The sequence below is a fragment of the Paralichthys olivaceus genome, chromosome 10 (genome assembly GCF_024713975.1).
Source record: "Paralichthys olivaceus isolate ysfri-2021 chromosome 10, ASM2471397v2, whole genome shotgun sequence".
In the NCBI taxonomy this organism is placed as follows: Eukaryota; Metazoa; Chordata; class Actinopteri; order Pleuronectiformes; family Paralichthyidae; genus Paralichthys; species Paralichthys olivaceus.
In genome coordinates this window covers 6,999,447-7,005,131 of record NC_091102.1, presented here as the reverse complement: position 1 = coordinate 7,005,131, position 5,685 = coordinate 6,999,447, and positions in this window count along the sequence as shown.

Genomic DNA, 5,685 nt, shown 5'->3' with positions numbered 1-5,685 from the left:
AAACATGCTTCAACAGTTTAAAAAGCATGCATAAAAGACTTAATTACACCCCAAAACGTTAATCAAAGTCAGGGGTGAAACTAAACCATGCATAAGCACTCATGTGCTGCACAAGAGTAGCATTAGCAGGAGTTCACAAAAGCAACCTGATGGATAAGGGTCAGGAAAGAACCCGTTCATTTTTAGTGTGGATTGGATTTTTTCTCTTTCTTTACCATGCAAGATAAGACACATTTTAACATTTTCATTATTGATTTCTCCAAGATTTTATGTGTAAATGTTGATGAAAAAAATATATTTAGCGAGTTGGTATTGATGAGTGTGTGAAATTTCATCTGGCTCCAATTAGGAATCTGGGTCTAGTGAATTTTAATGTGGTTTCATAGAGTTTTTTCAGGTGCTGCATGGTCACAAATAGAGCTGGAAACCTGCGTAATGTGGCCTTAGCTATAAGGCTTGTTTTAATTCAAGGGGACTGATGGGCCTTGGCGGAGGTATACGCTCTACTGGGTGCAATTCTAGTTTTAAATCACACCACATCTACCACTAAATTATTATTCATTCAAGCCACAAAGCCGAGTGAAGGGAGAAAAAAGTTCATAGTAAATGTCAACCTGTGTAAACTGACACGACTGCAACAGACACTTCCTTATGATCATGCATGAAACAACTGAAGAAGAGTCGAAGTGCACAACACCCTGAAAGAAAGTGTGAGAGACTAAGAGCTTACTATATTAATGTGGTCTAGTCCCTTGTCTTGGTCTTTAGAGAACACAATGAGCCCCACTGAGAACTCCACACTAGAGAGAGACTCTCCATTGATGTCTCCTCGGTTCCCCTCCCCCTCTACATCTGTAGCAGCTGCCCCCTTGTGCTCCTGTCAGCAGGGCAGAGTGTGTGTGTTTGCGTGTGTGTAGTTTGAGGTGGGGTTGGCGGCGAGGTTAGTGTGGGGCGTGTTATGACACCTCCCCCTTTGGAGGGGTCCGGCCCGCACACTTGTGGGACATCACATTTATCAATGGCTAATAGTCACTAGCAGGTCACCCTGAAAACACAACAGAGACCTCTGACCTCTTTTTAGCACAAAGCCTGCGAGGTGGTCACATTAGCCCCGAGACACGATAAAAAAGAATACACACACACACACACACACACACACACACACACACACACACACACACACACACACACACACTTCTAAACATGGTAACATCTTGTTTCTTAATTTGCTTTTGAGCAAACCATCCCCAAACCTAATCCCATGAAAACATAAATTATTTATCTTAAAGTAAAAGCAAGAGAAAAAAGGAAAAAAAGAAAAAAACAAACTTTTATAGTCAGGGTTCTGCTAAACAGTATCACATGCTTGGCCAGCAATTTCAGATGTTAAAGCACAAGAAGCCCTTTTCATTTTGTCTCTCTATAATCTTACAGACATTCTCACACATGGCAATCAAATTAAGCGGGCATAATTCATAGAGCGGGCTAAAATTACATTACAAACTGGGGACAATTAAGGGGAAAAAACGGAGCTAGCGTGGTAACAAGGAGAGAGAAAGGCAAACTAAAGAGGATAAAGCAAGGTTTAACTGTGAAATATTCTTGTTTGAGACTTAAAACAGCAAGAGAATCAGCAAAAACTTCATCGGAGACGCTGGCAGAGATCTGTAATCTTGTAATCACCAACTGTTCCAGACAAGAGAAGCATAGTTTCATTCTAAATTGTGATTTAAAAAAAAACTCTTTTGCACTTTTAACACTATGAGGCTGTTTTTATATGTATTAAATGCTATTTTCAGACTAAGTCAAGTAACGAGCCAAAACACCATACAGATCCATGAAAATTATTAAATTAAAAGAGACATATGTTCCTACACGAAGAGTTAAAAACACGCCATGGTCGAGGAGTTAGAACCTGATGTTAGTTTCCATTCAAAAGAAAGGTTATTGTTATTTTTGGGACAGGTTTAAATCGCCCTACAGAACATTGTTCATGTTGCTTCCTGCTCTAGTAGTATTTTTTTCTATCTTGACTGGATTGTCCACACCCCTCAGTGTTTTTTTTCTTCCTTTTATCGAGGCAGACTGCTGAGAGGGATTACAGAGGAGGCAAAACACAAGCAAGATCTAATCCCAGGCCAGCAGAGTTCCAGAAAGGCCTTGAAGAATAAGTTTTTTTTAAAGGACGATGTTAACGCTATTTTTTGCCTGAAGGGTATGATTGAGAATATTTTGTGCCCTTGTTCTTTATCTTTGAATTAAAAGAAGAAAAAAAAAAATCCAAGTGCAGTATGAACAGTAGCTTCACCAATGTAGCATATAAGAAATATTCACATGCACTAATACTATGTTTGAAAAATCAGGTTATAGTCAGAGACAGGTGTACCTTTGATCAATGACCATGCAAGAAATCAATCTACATGTAACAGGCGACTGATCAATATCCCAGAGGCCGATAGACTATTTACAGAGTATATGACTTATTATTCATTCTAACATTAGTCACCAGCTCTAATGACATTAAGACGGCTAAAAGGAACTCACTGGACTCTTTATTTCCTTACAGGATTATAGAAAATACGTTCTATGCTGTTTTTCAACTGTTATCTCATTTGACCACAGAACATCTAAATACCAGCACATCCTTTGACAGATATCAAAAGTTGCATTGCATGAGTGTGAAACAACATTCCTCTGGTCATTCTGTGTAAATATCAGCAGTTAGATAATGTCTGAATAGTATTTAGGTTTGAATTAATACTTGTTCTTGTGCATCCACAAACAAGGTGCGCACAATCATCACATATCAGTTCTTACACGATGCTTTACATTCATATACACATAGACAGAATAAAAGTAGTTCAATTAGTGATTTGTGGAAAAAGACAGTGGATGCTAGAATGACAAGATGATGCTTAAAAATGAAACCTGCACAGTGACTTACCCTCAAACACTGAGTTTCATTCTTTACATGCTGCTACAACCAGTATTCTTGAATTGCATCAGTCAGATTTATGTTAGTGACCTGTTACAATTAACCTTCATATTGCTGACTTTAAGATAATACTGAATACTGTGAAATGTCTTCACCCTGGCTTGTAGTTCTTTGGAAGATCTCACCTTAATGTTGAATGAATACTGCGTTTTCTAGTGAGACGACTGTTTACATTTTCCACAAGTGCACTGAAGTAATCCAAGTCCAATATTCATTAAACATTAGGCCAACATACATTAAAAGGATGAACAAACAACCACAGCTCCTGGCTCCTCATCTCAAGTGCTCTGCTGGAGTTGAATGATTTTATGCTCTTATTTGAAATAGTGGAGCAAAGCGGAAAGTGACTTTGTTCTTACGGGAGATACCTTAAATTCTGTCAGAGCAGGTGTCACTGATAATAATACTGATAAGATTCATTGATTAAAACTTTAAATACAATTTTATAGAGAAAGAGGAATTTTCATCAGTCCTACACTACAAATATTGATCACCTGCATTCACTCACAAAACTCACATTAAAATTTAAGGAAAATAACACAACAGTAAATTTAAGAATTCAGATACGGTCTACAGTCCTGCATTTGTCATTATTATTATATCAATATATATATAAAATGTATGTAGTACTACTTCTAAATCCACTAATAATAATAATAATAATGTAATCATGCAGCTTACCAGAAGGCACCTAGGATTAGATTGTATGTGATCGTTCCATAACAAAGACACTGACTGCAGCTTTGCAGATTGTTTCTCTTGTGATTAACCCTGATGGTTTTGGACAAACAACTGAAGTCAGGCGTCTCGCTGTTAATTTTAAAGTTTGCATCATTTTTATGTACAAAGATGGTGACTGACCAATTTTGCTGTTGTGTCGGTCAGTCACTGTCGGAGCTGGAAGGGCGGGAGGACTGCGGCTAATCTCCTCTGTGACAGTCGGCGGAAACTGTTTCATGCTCTAAGGTTGCAATTTAGCGCTGGATGAGAAAAGTCTGTACCTCGACGTACAACTAATTTAATTAAAATCAAAAGATGCAAGTGTTGCAGTATGAATGCATTTAGGTACAGAAAGGCCCATCACTTGTTTCTATAGACATCTTGATGGATCAGTAATTGTTCAGGAGTGGTGTAGCTGAGACATTGTGTGTAGAACTATGTAGGGCTGAACGATTTGGCCAAAAAATATAACAAAAAAACGGTATCAACAATTATCACGATCAAAGTCACCTTATTATTTCTTTTAAGGCTGAACAGTGTTTTAAAACTAAAGTGATATCTGTCCACACAAGCCTTTCGGCTCCGTTTTAGTGCTAGTACATACTAGCACACCTGAAAACACGTATCACGCCTCCCACTACGAATCATCAGATTGCTCAAATAATATCTTGTCTCCGACAACAGTTGCATCATTACAAAATGCAGAATTTAAATGCACCACACCTCTAAGCAAAGACTGCAGGGTCAGCAACGCTTGTAATTGATTATCAATGTTGCGTTCTACACTGGTTACCGAGGTTAAAGCCAGTTCTTGTCTTCCAAGAAGAGATGAATCAGTGAAGGTTACGTCATAACCGAAATGACCCGATCAGCGAGTCATGATCTGTGTCTACATTATCGTTTTCAAACATCTTAGTTTCTGTACGTTCAGACCACAACGCAGTACCAGAGGTTTACATCGTGTTTGGTATAAAGCAGTGTGGACACCAGACGTAGCAGAGTTGATGTGTTTTCAAGAGAAAATGTATGAATGTGGATTTTGCCATTGTCTGTGGCACCTGATCCTGACTGCACTGCAACAGTGACACAGTAATAAACAGTGTTGGAAACACACCTGACAGCGTGTGAGGACAGTGTGTGAGTGCAAACAGGTTCATGTGCTGTGACTTCATCACTCCTCCACAGAGCAGCTCTATTCATTGTCCTGCTTCTGGACTACAAACCGACCATTCCTGCAGGAAGTCCCTCCCCTCCCGCGCGCCGCTCTTCCACCTCGATGATGTAACCACTTTCCAAATATAGCGTGTTGCTGATGGCGACACGGCGCGCTGATTGGCCGCGACGGCTGCCAATCTCGTGACGTCGCCGCAGATCGTGTTATTATTGTAAACAGCCCGCCTGCTCCTCCACCGACGCTCGGTGCCCAGCCGACTACTCCATCCAGTTTCTTTGTTCATGCAGCAAAAAACACCGACGCGACGCGGCGGAGCCACCGTCCGCCCAAACCACGCACCGGACCCCGGAGCAAAGTTACGCACACCACCCGGAGACCGTGACAACACGTGTGCTCGATAAGAAAATAATCGCAGTGCCGCTGCTCGTGTTGTGTTTGTCGATCGCCGGGTTCTTCATGCAACCGGCGACTGCTCCGGAGGCTGCTGCATGAATAACAATAATAAACTGCAAGTCTCGTCAATGCACAATAAACATTACGGTTTAACGTTTCCATCACATCCTCCTCTGATAAAGTCATTTTAACGCACAATAGCTGGATTGAACCTACAGTCTTTTTGTGTTGACAGTTCGTTGTCAATGGATCCTAAATGTCAGAATTATCAGAAGAAATTAAAAAAAACACAAACTTGTAATTTAGGGAACATCATGCACAACCACAGTCCTGACAATAAATATGATTATAGATCGATAACTTATAATCAACCTCCTCAATTCGACACCATCACAGCAAATAC